Here is a 19,261-nt window from a genome sequence, read left to right as displayed (position 1 = left end):
TATATCAAAATTCCCTGAAAAATCATTACCCTAAAATTTTTCAACTTAGATTTCTTTGGGAAGTTTGGAATTTCAATGTCAGAAATGAAAAATCCTAATGCAAGAACAAAATTTCCAAATCAAGGTAAAACTATAAATTAAATATTAAATTAATGTTATGGTATTTACATCTGCTATAATCTCAAGACCTAGAACTATAATGATTTTCATTTGTATATCATAGTGCATAAATTAAATAATCATGAAAATATTATTACCTAGATCCATTAGTGCATAAATATGAAAGTGATCAGTGCAGTAAACTTGAACTATTTCCGAATGCTTGAATGAGACGAAAAATAGTTTCTCTCTCTTACCCCTTTACAGATAACTTCTTTTTAGACTTCATATGATGGTATTCTAAAAGATTATTTTATAGATGGAGAGAGGACCGATTTTCCCAAAATAGTTATATTCCACTTGCCCATCAAAGTGGAAGTTTTGGAAACTACTCTTCCGATTGATCAATAAGATATACGAAAGATATGAGATAGCTTAAAAAAAATCGTAATTGCCTATCACATGTGCCTCTTCATGTGGGCCATTGAAATTAATTAAAAATTAATCTTACATTATCCCACTTGGCACATATGATAACTTAACATTAGAGTTTGATAAGGTAGTTATTAGGCACGCTATAAATCACATCCATCTTAACTTTCAGTTGATTACCATAATACTATAATTAAAAAACTCACTAATGCGAGTCATGGGGTTCCATGTCAATAAAGCAACATAGTCCCTTCCATGTACCACAATGCTAGTAACCTATTTAATTTAGTCTATAAATGAGAAGTGTATTCATAAGGTCCAACAATAATGTCCCTTGTCAGAGAAGAGACTAGTCCTATCATCATACACTCATTCTCATACATGTACGCACACATCTAAAAACATGAATTATCAATTAGAAACATCTTTATAAAGATCTCAAAGTGGTAATAACATAATGCAATCCATTACATAAAAGTAACATTTGTTATTTGTTACGTTCAATACCCATTCTATTGGCATGCTCCTTAAAAGTTTTTGGTGGTAATCCTTTTGTCAATGGATTTGTAACCATAAGCAATGTGCTTATATGTTCAATTGACACTCGTTGTTTCTTGTAAGAAAACTTGCAAGAAAGAATATAACCATTTCCACATAACCCATAATATAGATCTGAAATAAATATGCAATTAAAATCCACATGTAAGAGAATAGACAACATACCTGCTAAAATGTGACACAAGATATACCCTGGGAAACCCTCATTGAGGGAAGAAACCCAACCTCCAAAAGCATCCATCACCATGTATTATTCAACAAAAAACACCATTGTAATACATCCATGAAAAACTTCAATGCCATAGCCACTACCAAGCAATCCATATGAACAAGTATGAATCCACACATCCCATGCCATGCTTCCAACTTTCACAAATGCTCCCATTACTAACCTGTCAAGCCTTGTCCTGCTTGACTCTAGCCCTTTTTTTCTCTTCTTCTTCTCATACAACAACTACCCTTGTAGCTGCTTATATAGTAGCAAGTCCCACAAAAACCACCAAGTGGTATTAGATAAACCATGTGCTACCTAACTCATTGACCCCACATTTAATATTGAAAATTTAGTTCTTTTCTCCAATATTAAATAATTAAATGAAATATATCACAATATTACAATACAACTCATCAAGTATATCCCATGGGAATATTTCCATATTGCACGTCCATCTAGGTGCTCATGGGTGCAATATAACATAATAAAATAAAATTATACGATATAACAATATTATGCAATGTGTGCAACACCCATTATCTCAAAAAACTCCCACTTGTTGTATACATTGCATAGGGTCAATTTGTAGCCACATAAGTGAACAAGGAAACAACCCCTCCCAGAACATCCACCATCATGGATCAAAGTACACCATGTGCTCCATCTTGATACCCACAACAAAATTAGAGTATCTAACATCTCAAACATCAATGATCTCACCTCCTATTATGCCACTACCACCGAACATACATATAAGCCATCCAAAGAGAAAGCTATCCAAACTACCACATTAGCATAAAATCCTATATCAAATAAAAAATGACAAGCACATAAAACTTGATCTAAAGGTAATCAGATGTATCCGTAGTTGTCAAAATATCCATAGCTGAAATAACACCCAAAACAAGTGCCAAACCCATCCAACTATCCATACCTCCAAAGGTATACCAAGTGAATTTCAAATCATCAACATATCCGATTTGTAACTTGCAATCAAAAGCCTCAAGAGAAATACCTACCACATTTATACCAAGAAGCTCCCACTACAAAAGATAATGTCAAATCTATAACCAATCCACTCACAACATCTCAAAGAAGTGAATCCATGTAGTCTCAAGGACAACCACAACACATAAACCAATAACCTATAAGAACAACTCTCATAAAAAATCTCCAACAGTGTCCCAAGCTCTCCACAACCAGCAGAGGAAAGAGATAAATGAATAACCATGTCATTTCCCACATGACATACATGAGCACAAACTAGTGATCACAATCTCCACCCAATCTCAAATCCAATGTAAGAAAAACCTGTTAGGATAAACCACATACATAAATAAAACTATATGCAAATATAATCAATAACAGAAAATAATAGATCACATAGAAATGAACACAAGGCACCAAGATTTAACTTGGTTCACCCAATCCCTGGGCTACGTCCACCAAACAACAAGTTCGATCTTATTACAATCCAGTGATTACAACCTGATTACAATCCGTAATCCCTTACAGCTCAATACCGTTGCAAGAACCAATTTTGCATCACAACATAATGAAAAATACCTAACCCTAAACCATTTTATACAAGGATTTTATTCATTTTAGGGTTACAACATGTTGGCCATATGTCGGTCACAATATGTCGGCTACCATGTCAGCCACGGCCCAAATTTTTTTTTCGAGGCGATGCCTCGAACCCCACTTTTTCCGTTGCACCAAAAGCCATGACTGTTAGTGAACATGGAACACCACATAATTAACCACTTGTGGGCAGGGGAGCGTGTTGCATCACCCAAAAAAACCAAACATCCAGGAAGATAACCAAGACCAAGAGAAACCACGTAAATCATAACCTGTTTCATGTCTTCTACACACACCTCTAGATGTAAACTATGTAAGTATGATCTCCTCCATAAAACCCCAACAAGAAGCCTTAGCAACACCCAAACCATACCATATAACTAATCATAGATGTAAACTCTCACAAGAAGATCAAACTCATAAACCATTCCTAATCCAAGGAATATGCCCAATATAAAACCATCTCCCAAACTTAACCAACATAAAAACATATGCAAATAAAGATAACCAATGCTAAACCATCTCTGAAATGAACCCTCTAGATTTGACTCATGTACCATATCTCAAAATCCATATCCATGAAGGACAAGCATAAACATAATGTACCTAAGAGAAACAATGAGCTATACCTATCAAGTAGAAAAAACCACAGAGTAGACCAAGAGTGGGGAATGTGAATGCTCATCAAGATATCCAAGTCTCCAACCAAGACCCATCTAAGAACAATCTCCTCTCAAGTCCATATCAGGTGAATTCCCCTTAGACTTTTTGCTGAAACTATCAACTGTCCCAACAAATAATTCTTTAATCCAAGATAAATCAGCATCACCACCGTCTCTAAGTATTCATGAGCATTGGTAACCAATCAATCCATGCCAAATCCAATTGGAATATAGAAATATCATGAAGTATCCAGCTTATGATCAATGTACTCAATACCAAGAAACTAAGCCAAGATCAATGTCAAAGTTCCAACCATGGCCTTAGGAACATAAACATGACAACATGATCTAAACCATCTCAACCAAAGAGATAACATGCTCCATATGAACATACTATAACATGTGAAAAATCTAAATGCGTATCAAGAGGATACCATGACATAAAGATGAAAGCATCCTTACACCATGGATAAAATGCCAAATGAAAGCATAAACCACACCTTTACCAAGAACCCCATTAGTCCTCAAGATACAACCACCTCCACACACCATGAAAAAAAAAACCATCTCCACATACCATGAAGAACCATCTCTACACACCATGAAGATAACCAAGAACCCCATGAGTTCTCAAGATCTAACCATCTTCACACACCATGAAGATAACAAATGCATCGTGCAAATGTCAAAGATGTTTATGCAGCAATAGGATCTAAAGACAAACCTCCAACATCTACAAACACTCAATAAATATATCAATGCCAAAAAACTCCCACTCAACCATGGTACCAAGGCACCATAAAACCCATATCTTACATGAAGATCCAATAGATCTACACTCACACAATAGAAGTGTTAGCACGAAGTGAAACCAAGATCTCCAAACCAAGAAGATACAAACCAAGCCAGGAACTAATCCTACACTATCACCTCATCACTATCACAAGCTCCCACTAAATCGTGTATCCAAGCTATCCATGACATCATGATGAAAAAACCATCCTATAACCATGAGAATCAACCAAGGCATCAAACTATAAAATAAATCAAAGTGCACATCATGAGCTCCTCAAAAGAAACCAAATAACCATAATCCTTAGCCAAGAAGATATACCACCATAACCAAATCAAAAATCCAACCCAATGAACATCAAGGATGTACCTATCTAATCATGTCATGCCAAAATCCATGACACCATGATCACATCCATGAACCGAGCATTTGACTCTCAATATGTCCAACCTGTTAGCATAAAATAGTCAACCACAATCCTCTACCATGACTCTTGGTGACAACATCTCATCCCTTCTACATGAAAAAATAAATAAATAAATTAAAAAATCATATGACTTAGGGCATAGACAACCCAAATCCAAGCCACCAATCTAAATATGTACCATTAATAGAAGATCAATGGGCAAAGACAACCCATAACCAAGCTATAAATGCAATCTGTAAGTATAGACCGCTTACAACACTGCACAACTTGTAGACCCAATAAGTCATCATACATATCCAAACCAAACACTGATAACTATATCATCATGAGACCAATATGAAATATGAACAAAGTATACAATGACATCAAATCCAAATCTCCAAACATACAATGTCATAAACTCACAATGCTACCATAGTCAATATATATCATAAACTATTCAAATTAATATATCACCAAATAAACCATGCCAAACTTGCACCAAATCTGAACCAATGTGTAGAGTTTTTCAAGAGCTTTTTGTTGACTACTCGAAGTCTAAAATCTGACTTTGTATGCCCAAATTATACCCTAATTTGTGCTCAAAATAAAAATCTACCTTTCAGGCTTTTAAAACCTGACAAAATATCAAAATCACAGAACCAAACCTATACCAAGTTGTAGTGCTCTGACTTAGCTTTCCAACACCTATAAGAAGTTTGAAATCCAATATCTTGAGAGAAAGGTATGACTATTTTACTAAGACAGTCTTTTAATCATTTTCATTGCAACTTTTTTTTTGTGACGAGAATTTCGATGAGATTAAATTTGATGGCTATCATGGGCTGAAACTAAAAAACTCTTTCATTTCCTTTAAAGATGGCCAAACTAAGGCATATTATATATCAAAATTTATGGAAACATTGACCTAGATCCAATGGTGAGGTTTGATTTTATCCAGGAGGTCATTTCTACAAGCTCCCCCTAAAACCCTCATTTAAATGAAACATCTGAAAAACCCTTTTGTCCAACAATTTCACATGCCCAAAATCTACCAATATCCCATCATAACAATGAACCCAAAACCATCATATCTACAAAAAACAACTCATATATGTTAGGATTAAACCATGGATAGAAATAACAATTACATGCAAATATAACCAATATCAGAAAATAATAGATCACATAGAAAAGAAAATAACACAAGACAGCAAGATTTAATGTGGTTCACCCAAACCTTGGGCTACGTCCACCAAATAGCAAGTCCAATATTTTTACGATCCAATGATTACAACTTGACTATAATTTGTAATCCCTTACAGCTCAATACTGCTGCAAGAACCAATTTTCACATCACCTTATGGAACAATCCCTAACCCTAAGCCCTTTTATACAAGTATTTTTACTGCTTTAGGGTTATAATTAATAATTACATGTCAGCCCAAAATCTCGATAAAATAGGGCCCAAATTATTTTTCTAGGGTGGTGCCTCGAGCCCCAAAGAATTTATGAAGTATGTACAGTACTTTTCTGATCAGTCACCAAAAACTAACAATCTCCCACTTTGGGATTAATCAGGCTCCACACTAAACAAAAATATACCTTGCCCTTTCTTTTATCCTCTCATGCATTCCTATGGATTCAATTGAGGGTTACAATAATAAAACCATAGCTCTGATACCACTTGTACAAAAACTTGCAAGAAACAATATAACCATTTCCACATAACCCATAATATAGATCTGAAATAAATATGCAATTAATATCCACATGCAAGAGAATAAACAACATACCCACAAAAATGTGACACAAGATATACCCTAGGAAACCCTTATTGAGAAAAAAAAACCCAGCCTTCAAAAGCATCCATCACCATGTATTATTTAACAAAAAACACCATTGCAATACATCCATGAAAGCCTTCAATGCCATAGCCACTACCAAGAAATCCATGTGAACAAGCATGAATCCCCACATCTCATGCCATGCTTCCAACCTTCACAAATGCTCCCTTGGCTAACCTGTCAAGCCTTGTCCTACTCGACTCTTGACTTTTTTCCCCTTCTTCTTCTCATACAACAACTACCCTTATGGCTGCTTATTTAGTAACAAGTCCCACAAAAACCACCAAGTGGTATTACATAAACCATATGATAAAACCATGTGCTACTTAACCCATTGACCCCACATTTAATATTGGAAATTTAATTCTTTTCCCCAATATTAAATAATTACATGAAATATTATCACAATGTTACAATACAACTCATCAAGTATATCCCATAGGAATCTTTCCATGTTGCATGCCCATCTAGGTGCTCCTAGGTGTAGTATTATATAATAAAATAAAATAATACAATATAACAATATTATGCAATGTGTGCGATACCCATTATCTCTACATTTCTGAACTTCATCCTTAACAACAAAGTATTTCAATTCCATGTGTTTAGCACCATTAGAATACCTATCATTCTTAGAGAAAAATATAGTTGCTAAGTTATCACAATAAATTCTTAGTGGTTTGGAAATAGAGTTGATAACCACAATGCATGAACTGTGACTTCAAAGCATGCTACAAATTCAGCTTCCATAGTGGATGAAGCAATGATAGTTTGCTTCACACTTTTCCGTGATATTGCTCCTCCAGCTAATAGGAACAACCAAAAGTGGATTTTCTACAATCAACACATCCAACAAAATTTGAGTCTGATTATCCAATCACCTCTAGATTATCAGTCATCCTAAATGTGAGCGTGTAATCCTTTGTTTCTTTCAAGTACCTCATCACTTTCTTTGTAGCCTTCCAGTGATCCAATCCAGGGTTAATTTGATATCTTCCCAACATACCAACTGCAAAACTGATGTCTGGCCTGGTGCAAGTCTGTGCATTCATTAGACTTCCTATGATAGAAGAATAAGGAATCCCTTCCATCTATTTTTGTTTCCATTCATTCTGTGGACATTACATAAGGCTAAATTTATCTCTTTTCCAAATAGGAGCAACACCACCTGAACATTTCTCCATTCCAAATCTCTCTAGAACTCTTTAGGTCTTCTAAGACAATCCTAACAATCCACGTGATCAATCCTAGAATATTTCAATTCCTATCACATAAGATGCCTCACCCATATCTTTCATTTCAAAATTCATAGAGAAAAACTTCTTGGTTCTGTGCAATAAACCAAAATCATGGGTGGCAAGCAATATATCATCAACATACAAAATCATAAATATAAACTTATTCCCACTAACCTTTGGATATATACCCCGATCAACAATGTTTTCCTTAAATCCAAAGGAAGTAATAGTATTATGGAACTTAAGATACCATTGCCAAGAAGCTTTTTTAAGTCCATATATTGATTTCTTAAGTTTGCAAGCTAGGTGTTCTTTTCCTTTAATGGAAAAACCTTCAGGTTGATTCATATAGACTTCTTCCTCTAGAATCTGATTCAGAAAAGTAGTTTTCACATCCATTTGGTGTAACTCCAAACCATAATGAGCCACCAATGCCATGATGATTCTAATTGAATCTTTCTTGGATACAAGAGAGAAAGTCTCTTTATAATCTATGCCTCCTTTTTGAGTGAAACCTTTGGCCACAAGTCTGACTTTATGTTGTTCAATATTTCCCTTAGAGTCATGCTTGGTCTTAAAGATCCATTTGCAACCAAATTTATTCTATCCTTTGGAAAACTCAACAAGATTCAAAGCTTCATTCTAGTCCATTGATTTCAATTCATCATTCATGGCATCAATCCATTTAGTAGAATCACTACTTTCTATGGCTTGTGAAAATGAAATCGGATCCTTACAAGTCCTTGATTCTTGTAGATAAACCACATAATCATTAGAAATAGAAGGCCTCCTTTCCCTTTGAGATCTTCTTAATAATACTATTGGTGGTTCTTCTACTATTGGTTCATGGATGAAAGTCTCATTATAGAGTGGTGGTTCATTAATTTGTTGTTCAATCTTGTCAGGTTGTTCAACAATAATAGAAACAATAGTTTCCTTTGAAGCCATAGGTACCAAGGCTTGTAACCTAACTTCTTGGATAACCACACTTTACAATATATCACTCCCACTAACTTTACTATTTTCAATGAAGTGGGCATTACCAGTCTCTACAATTCTCGTACTATGATGAGGATAGTAAAACCTATACCCTTTGGATTTTTTAGGGTAACCAATAAAGTAACCATTGATTGTTCTAAAATCCAATTTCTTTTCATGTATATTATACACTCTAACCTCCGTTGGACAACCCCAAATATGCAGGTGTCTTAAAATTGGTTTCCTTCCTGTCCACAGTTCAAAAGGGGTCTTTGGAACTTACTTAATAGGAACTTGATTTAATAAATATACAACTGTCTTAAGAGTGTGCATCCACAATGGCATGGGTAATTTGGAATTACTTAACATACTTCTAACTGTATCCATTAAAATATGATTACACCTTTCAACTACACCATTTTGCTATGGTGTTCCAAGCATAGTATACTATGCACATATGCCATGCTATTCAAGGAGCTTAGCAAATGGGCCAGGGCACTACCCTGATTCATTATACTTTCCATAATATTCACCACCTCTATCAGATTAGATGATTTTCACCTTTTTGTCTAATTGCCTTTCAACCTCATTAATGTATACCTCAAGGGCATCCACCGATTGAGATTTTTCATGTAGCAAATAGGCATAACTATAACATGAGAAATAATCTATAAAGGTGATAAAATACTTTTCTCCACCAAAAGACAAATTGTCAAAAGGCCCACAAATGCTTGTATGAATAATATCAAGAAGCTTTGTACTTCTTGTGGCACCCTTCTTGGTGTGTTTCGTTTGTTTTCCCTTAATACAATTCACACAAACCCCAAAATCAAAGAAATTTAGGTTCAAGAGAATCCCATCTTTTACTCATCATAGTAACCATTCTTTGGAAACATGTCCCAACCTATTATGCCACAAGTATGAGGAATTTTCGTTCATGAGACTACGTTTAGTACCAATATTATGATGTAGGAGAAGAAAAGTTTTAGAAAATTGATTATCAAGTTTTAATTTGTACAAACCATCACAAAGAATACTTGAACCAACAAAAGAGGTACTCTTAAACAAAATGAACTTTTATTACCAAATTTAAAAGAGTAACTATCAATATCAATTTTAGAAAAGGAAATTAAATTCTTGGAAATAGAGGGAACATAAAGAGTAAAATAGAACCAAATGATAACCAAAATCTAGAAATAAACAATAAGTCCCAATAGCTTCAATTGGAGCTTTAACCCGATTTCCCATGAACATAAAATTTTCATTTGGATTTATGGTTTGGGTTGTAAGGAATCCCTGCATCATAGTTGAAACATGAATAGTAGCCCCAGAGTCAATCCACCGAGTATTAGAAGGAACTTCAGTTAGGTTTGATTTGAAACAAATAGAAATGAAATTCATACCTTTCTTTTCGAACCATTCCTTACGTTTTTGACAATCTTTTTGATAGTGTCCTGACTTTTTATAGAAGTGACACTTATCACTATTCTTTTCTTTCTTATAAGTCGTACAACCACAATTAAGCTCATACATCATAGGTGGTACTTTCTTCATGCCCTTTTCTGGCCTTTTCCCCTTCCTTTCGACTCGAGTTGTGCGATGAACTAAATGTTGTCCATGTTGCTTAAGTCTTTCCTCTTCTTGACTAAGCATACTGGCCAACTCATTCGCATTCCACTTATCCTTAATGGTGTTATAGTGAATCTAAAATGACTCATACCGAGGAGGCAAGGAATTCAAAATAAATTGTATGAGAAAGAACTCATCCACCTTCATCTCAAGAGTCTTTAATTGAGTAGCCAAATTTTTCATTTCAAGGACATGCTCATGCATTCCATGTGTACATGGTGGTAATTGTAGCCATCAACGTTCCAACAATAGACTTGTTAGTAGTTTGGAAACACTCTCCTATAGATTTCAAAAATTCGTTAGCATTGTCAGTTTCAGGAAGAGTTGACTTGATGTTGCTTTCTACAGTCATCTGCATAAACTTAAGGCTTAGTCTGTTTGATCTTTCCCATGCTTGGAATATAGTCTTTTCTTTTGTACTACTTTTATCAGCAATAGCAACTAGTTTCTCAGTTTCAAGAGCTGTATCATGATCTAGAACACCAAGGTGAAACTGAACCTATTCTTTCCAATATGAGAAATTCATTCCATTCAAGATTGGAATAGAAGAGGCATGCATTGTAGCAAAATAGGAACTAACACTACAACCATAAATTCATTTTCACAACATTAATATTAAGAGTTATAAGTAAATAACTAACATAAAAATACATGGTTCAACAATAAATAGTAGTACCATGACCTAACTTTGGGCTAATCTTATCATAAACTATTAACAATTAGGATGATTCCCTTTCACCTAATAGGACTAATTGATAAAATATTTACAACTAAATAAGTCTGTTACCTTTGGGTATCCATACTAACCTTTAATCATGAATATCCACCAACCATCCTATTCCAATTAATTAATCTCTAAAAAATGGTGCACCTGTGGGCCAACCTAGTATTGTAGTGATTAAATAATTGTAAAGTCATTATTTATTTTTTAACACTGGGAAATGTTGAGCTGTCATTTTGCACTATGCTTAACGACATGAATCCTTTTGAACTCCTCTCTTGAAAAGCTGATTTGGGATCAACTCCAAGGTTTTGGGCTATCTTGCAACCTACTAGAATCTGCTTAGTAGAAGATAAATGTGAGTGTTCATGAGGAGGCCTTTGCTGGTTTGACCAATTTTTGATAAGATGTTGAATCTGCTTGCTATCTAAAAAAAAGTATTCACACAAAAGGAAATATATTTTTGTATTTTTTTTGTTTATAATGAATATAGTTTTAACTATGCAACTATGCAACTATACGAATTCCTAAATGAACCAAGTGTTTGTAAAAGAAAATAAAAAAGATAAGGTAATAAGAAGTTTAAGCAAATGAATTGAAAAGTAAATCCCTAACAGACATAAGCCACAGACACAACATGTCTGCAAGTTAAGCCTTTGAAAAGATCAGTAGGTAACCAATGAAATAGGAGCAGTGTTTCCTTAATTCCATTGATGCAATCATCGATGGGAATTTAGTAACCGTAAGATGTTTCACTTCTCATCAGATTGCAAGGCCATAGAAAATATGCTCATGCGAGACAAAAAACTATGTACGAATAGTACGTGATCTCTTCTCCAACTAGGTACATCAGTGGAATTTGTAAACACGCAAAAAATACTAGAATTAAAAGATAGCTTAATCAAAATAACACAAAAAAAACCATTGGCTCCATTACACTCCATGAACATACATCCAAAAAATATAACACACTCCAGCAAGAATAACTACACTCAGAATGAGAGACCAATAGCATATATTATTGCATCAAAATAATGATCTATAATACATATTTAATTCCTCAATTTATAGGCAATTGTATCCTCAATTTTTGTTGAGAGTGAGAGATTCTTTTATGCAAATATATGCTTAAAGATAATAAAAAGAATCTAATTATGTACAAACTGACTCTCTAAATGGTGCTAAGTAGGACTCCACCCTTCTTTATATTAATTAATGGGTGCATGAGCCTTTACACGACTTAAAAATAATGAAAGAAGAAGTAGATAAGAAGATGGAAGCTATCAGATGATGTAGGAGTCTCTGGAGATTCCAAAAATAGAAGCTCAACCTTCTCTGGATGTTTGTAGGAGTTAAACTACTGTCAGAATGTGTTTTCAGTGCATGGAAAGCTCTAAATTTGGAACTGGCGGTTAACTGTTGGTGCACCTCTAACTTCTTCAAAAACTTCTGGCACACCTTTGGTGAAGCACACCTTTAGAGAAGCACACCTTGCACACATTTAGAGAAGCACATCTTGTGCACCTTAGTGATAGGTCCAAAAAATGCAAAATTTTCCCAAGTGTCAAAATTGAAATTCTAGCTTATGGGTTTTTTTCCCCTTCATACCAAAGGTATGTCTGGATATTTGCTCTTAAATTTCTATATGATCTTCATCACCTGGGTTGCATCTAGAAAATTCAAATCATCATACTTATCGTTTACTATTTTCCAGTAGTTTCCCACTTCTATGCGAGTCTCCACAAAGTCTTCCAACTTTACATCCAATTCTAGCAATGCCTTCTCTGTCTTAAATGCTTGTCTAATGTCTTCATCAGTCGAAGCTTCTTCAAAGGTCTTCCAAAATTGTTCAAAAAATTGTTTGCACATATAATAGTTTATCCCTTGAATCACCTTAAAAAATGTCAATGAAAGTGCATCTCTGTATACTTCTCAGCTTCCAAAATCTGCTCTTGGGTTTGATCCTTGAGCTTATGAATATCTGCATGTAATGTCTCCATTACTTTATTACCAGTAGCAATCTTTTTGATCTGATCATCTATCTTATCCAATTCATCTCTCATATATACATCCATGAGCATACAATACCTCTGGCCCTTTATTGACTATAATTCTTGAAGGTTTGTACCCCAGGTATATACCTCATCCATTAATCCAAAATCTTGGTTCAGTATAGCAACCAACTTATCTGCACTAGTTTACATATGGTGCAATAGTTTAAGGTTTCCCTGTATTATCTGCACACCTTTTTCCTCAAAAATTTCTTATCATAGATGACATACCTTCAAAAATGGATCCAATTGTATACCTACGTTCTCCTTCCTATCAAGTGTCAAACCTAGAGTTTCCTTACGATTCTTAGGGTCCAAAGGACCAACCACTTCATGCAAATAGCCTCTTAGAAGCTCATTCTATTTTTAGAGCCTCAACAATTTAGACTCATCTTGTTCCAAGTGGTTTAACAATTCTTTAATTCCTGTAGTAACCAACAATTTAGCCGCATCCACAGTGGGCTTTCCCAGCAAGACCTCTTTAATCTGATAATATTTTGGGGTAAGATCTATAGTAGTTGCATGTAGAGGAGGGATTTTAATATGAGAAAAAAAGTTCTGATTTTGGCTCTTCATAATAAAGGCCAATGTTCGTGCATCATTGATAGGTAGCTCAGGTTTCTTGAGGGCTTCAACTAATTCTTTCATTCCCTCCTCCTCATTGCAATATAGTTGCCTTTTATGCCTAACCATAGCTTGGAGTAGTTCCCATCAGAGAAATATACTTAGTTGAAGAGGGGGTTTGTACTACTAAACCCTTTCCTTTATCGCTCCTCTCTGGAGTCTTCTCTTTTTGTGAGAGATCTACATTAAGAATTCCTATGTCTGCTGAGTCCAACCTCCTCACTTCTATATCTTGAGAAGTTTTCTCAGGTTATTCATATATTTCTCCTTCTTTTGATACTTCATTGATGGGTCTTTATTGTGGCTCTTCTTCCTGCTTAGCTTGTACTTGCTCTTCATTAACAAGAGGTAGAGGAGTGGCTAAACCTTTATCCAAGAAATATAAATCTTGACTTGGTGATGGTGGGGCACCTAGAGGTCCTTGTTGAAAATGTAGTGATTGAATCCTATCTTCTTGTAAAGGTAGATTCATTGGTGTATCCCTTATCTTGCTGCCTACAAGTTCAATACCTACAGGCATGAAATCAAAATTTGACATTTTAAAGACACCCATGTCTTAACCCTCTTGTTCATCAATCCATTGTTGCTGCTCATCCTCCAAAATTATAACCTGAATAGGATGTGTGGGAATAGATGGTGGCATTATAGTAGAAATCCTTCTCCATTCTGCCTTAGTAGCCCTAGCTAGATGAGTCCTTTGACTCAAGGGAAGGTTATCCTCTTCATCTTCTTCATCCTCTTCTTTAGGAATGGTTTCTAGGACTAAAGGAATGGGAATAACCTTTCTTTGTGCTTTCTGTCTTCTAGTCCTTTTGATAAGAGTTTTAGTCTTATCTCTCTTAAGAGTTGATGGAGAAGATTCTTCCTCTTTAACTTGTAGGGACTCCTCTTGTGCTTATTCTTTAGGTCCTTATCCCTATTTCAATAGTGGCACTTGTGGATTATCCTGAGTTTGAGAGACTTCTACATTTTTGGGCTCTTTGTTCGCAAGTTCCTGAGTTGGTTCTTGGGATTGGGTCCCTTCAACTTCGGGCTTAGCTTGCTAAGGAGAATTCCTTTTCCTTTTATTCTTTCCCTTTTCCAATTTAAATTATCCAACTTCCCTATCATGCTAATACACCATTCTCAACCTTATTGGAGATTGGGCTATGAATGTTGGTACTGCAACTTTCATACCTCTTCCCTTTACCGACAGGCTGTAGCCTGTAAGACTATTGTTTGAAGAACTGGTTCCAATTTGAATGGCTTCTTAATCCATTCCATGGTCAACTAGATGATATGCCTTGCACTGTAATTGATATCTTCATTTTCTTCTCTATTAATTTCTATGTTCATAATCAACTAATCATATATCTTATTCTGATTATACAGGGGATCCAAGACATCTGAAGTGTCTTGTTGAAAAAATTTCAATGGGACCTTTATTTTCAAGGCATTTCCTATCAAATAAAGAGTCATCCTACAATAATCCCTTATCTAGATATCGTAGTCATCTATTGCATTCATCCAATGATCCTCTATGGAATCTTCATGTTTAAATTATTTTCCTGCCAAGTATTGAACTCTACCAATATTTTCAAAACATGGACAAGGGGAGTTATAGTCCTCCAAGGGATAATGATCCCATTTCAAATTAAAAGTCATGATATCCTGCTTCTGTTTGACTTCAAACGGACCTATGGTGATGTGCCATACCTAGGCCTTCTTATGTTGCTTCCTCACTCTATCATATGTAGATGAGAGTATTCTTTCAATCTCCATAAAAATGAGTCTATCACATGGATACCTTGGGAGCTTCTTAAAATTTATAGTTGTACCTGCTACCCTTAGGTAGGTGAATGTCTTAAAATGGATGTAGTGGGCACCAATTTCTACAATTCTTGTTGCTGCTTCTTCTGACATTCTTTTTGCATAATCTCCCTCAATGAACTGGATGAATGCAAAAATGAAAGCATCATTCACTATTTTGTATTCTTTGCTATGATCCAAGAGCTTCTTCTTTACTAGCTGAGGGTATACCACATGAGGCCATGCATTAGCATCTTGCATGCTTCCCCTCTTAAAAAATCCTAGATAATCCATGGTTCTTTCCATTAATAGATACATCAAATAAGATGTCATATAAAACCTTAGATCATTTTTGACTGCCACCAACTGTTCATCTATAAATTCTCACTGAGAATTGTGGCCCAATCAATTGGCATTTTAGCTATTCTAATGGTCTCGATGAAATGTACCATCTAGATGTGCAAGTGCCCTACGACCGGTAATCCCATGATCCCACTCAGGAGCACTATGGAGTATTCAATATCATCCTTAATATAACCTCTTGTCATGTCAAATTTTCTCGCTCTTCATCCCACATGTGTTTTATCAATTAGATATGATGATTGAATACTTTCACTAGCCTTTTTCTCATTGTCCCTATACCACCTTTCTGCTTGATGATAAGTCAACCTAGTAAATTGATTTGTCCTTGGGAGATGGAATAATTTCTCAATGCTCTTTGGTCTTAGATCTAGGATGACATCTTCTGTTATGCTCTTCACCACTCTCTCTTTTGACACATAATTCTCTACCAAGGCCATAGCAAGTTATGAAGATTGCACTAAAGTAGGATGTGAGGTCGCACTAACTAACTTGAATCTGATGAGTGTAGAAATTATTGGGGATCTCTCATTTGGTTGGGTGCAGATTACTAAGAATGTATTCCAATCAATATGACTTAATTAAGTGTCCCAAATTTCTAAATGCTCATCTTAGAAACGTGATTTCATTTTTACACCCTAAAACTTGAAGATAACTAGTTTTGTAGCAATATTCACTGCGAGGGAGGATGAGGAGGAAGCCATTTTATCTACACAAAACACAAGTACATTAGTTTAGAAGGTTACAACTTAAACCATAAACAAACCCTAATTACCAAAAAACCTAACCCAAAATGCAAAAACCTATCAAAAAACCTAAAAACCCCATTAATGCCTTTGATAGACAACTCTTTAGTGCACCTTGCACACCTTGAAGGTGTGCTTTTACACCAAAGCAAGTTTAAACTAAGGGTGTACACCTGCGCACCTTTTGGGGTGCACATATTCTGCAACGTGCTGTATGTATAATAGGGTGTAGACATGCACACCTTGTGCACACCCTAATATTGGTAGGGCTTGGTTTAAAAAAAACTAAATGGTGCGCATGTATGCACCTTGGAAGGTGCACACATGCGCATCGTCATAGGAGTGTTTATTTAGTTCTTTAGGTTTACAAATAAAAGGTGTGCAGTTGTGCACCTTGGACAGGTGTGCAATTGCACACCTTCTAACTAGTGTTTGCTTTGTGTGTATGTAGGACTACAGAGATATGGAACACCTCTGAGGGTGCAGAGGTGTGCTTGCTGGCTAGCCAGAGGAGAAAATGAATAAGGAGAAGGGGGGATCCTGGGCTTTTATAGGCCTTGAATGGAGCACACCTCTTGGGAGTGCACACCTGTGCATGTGCACAAGTGCACACTTCCAAAGGGAAGTGCTCCCACACTAGTGTAGTTAGCGCACTAGCACACCCTTAGGGGTGTGCTAGGTGTGCTAGTGTGCCCCTTGCCTCACAAAATTACATTTTCATCCAAAATTCTTCGTTTTTGACACATGGGTTTTTCAAGAAGAGGGCCATACTAGATTTAGACACCACAAAAAACCCTAAACAAGACTCAGACCCTGGACTAGGGGTATGAGAAAATAAGAAAAATTACTAGGGGTCCCTATTTCTAAGCGAAATGGGGCGTGCATTGTGAAACCACAATAGGAAACAAACATTAATCTTCAATAATTTGACTTAGTATCTACATATCATTCCAGCTGGACCACTTTGGTGGCTACCAAGCTGTATCATAATATAGACCTCAAATTAGTATAATGACCCTACATATACATTAAATTAACAAATAAAATTAATCAATACATCAAATTTATTATGCGGCAACCATGCATTATACCAAATCATGGTTTTGTATGTATAAGTGCACAAAAGAAATTTGATCCGATAAAACAGATAAAACATTATTAAACATAATGGAAAAACATGAATCTTCTTAACTAGGCTCTGATACTACATGTAAATCAAATATTAAATTAACATTATATAATTTACATCTGCTATAAGCTCAAGACCTATAACCATCATGATTTTCACCTGTATATCATAATGTAGAAATTAAATAATCATGAAAATATTATTACCTAGATCCATTAGTGCAGAAAGCTAGAAGTGATTAGTGCAGTAAACTTTAACTATTTTTGGATGCTTGAATGAGATGAAAAACAATTTCTCTCTCTCTTACCCCTTTACAGATAAATTCTTTTAAGACTTCATGGATGGTATTCTGAAAGATCATTTTATAGGTGGAGAGAGAACCGATTTTCCCAAAACAGTTATACTCCACTTGTCCATCAAAGTGAAAGTTTTGGAAACTACTCATCTGATTGATCAATAAGATATTTTAAAGATATGAGATACCTTACAAAAAAATTGTAATTGCCTATCACATGTGCCTCTTCATGTGGGCCATTGAAATTAATTAAAAATTAATCTTACAAAAACTTCACCTAACTTAAGACTAATATTTTGAGAGATTTGAAATTCCAACTATCATGCGTAATAAATTCAAAGCCTATTTTGAATTTTGGCTATCTTGTAGGATGAAAATATTGAGGCAAAATGACAACGTCTAGACTGATGAGCGAATAATGCCACTCTCTAGAACCACACCTTTACTAAATAATTGAGTAAATCAACCCGGTGTGAAAAAACAAGGGAAGAAAATTAAATTTGTAAAACAAGTATAAGACTTTCTTTTGCTTGGAGATAGATAAAAAGAGAAGTTTCAAGTCAAGGTTGAATTTTGACTTGGAACAAATTCCAAATGTTGGATGGAATTTGACCATGGGTTTGAATTCCATTCCAAGCCCCATACAACTCTTACCCAATAATGATATGGAGAAAGTTGAAAATTTCTAAGAAATTATCAAATCTTGCCTTGTGATTAAAGAAGATCAAAACTTGGAAGAGGTGTATTGGCTGTTAAAACAAATCTAGTGTGTTGCAAGAATAAAATTTAGAATTATAAGGAAAAATCAAACAATAGAAAGGTAATTTGAGGAGCAAAACTAAAACTGTAAGTTCAACTAGATCAAATAAAATGAAGCAAATTTGAGAGAGACCTAAATCAATTTGTTTGTGGAGAAACTTGCTAGCTTCATTTGTAGTGAATGCAAGGGAACGTTTAAAATCCAAGCATACCTTGGAATTGGATTTCCAAAAGTTTAAAATTTTTGTCCCCTCTTTGTAAAGATTTCTAAGCACCTTGAAAATTCTGCCCCCATTTTTTGGAATCAATTTCCAAGATGCCATGGAACTCTTCCAAACACTTGATGTC

This window comes from Cupressus sempervirens, chromosome 7, assembly GCF_028749045.1.
Source record: "Cupressus sempervirens isolate cs-2001-9-10 chromosome 7, ASM2874904v1, whole genome shotgun sequence".
NCBI lineage: Eukaryota > Viridiplantae > Streptophyta > Pinopsida > Cupressales > Cupressaceae > Cupressus > Cupressus sempervirens.
This window is presented reverse-complemented; position numbering follows the sequence as displayed.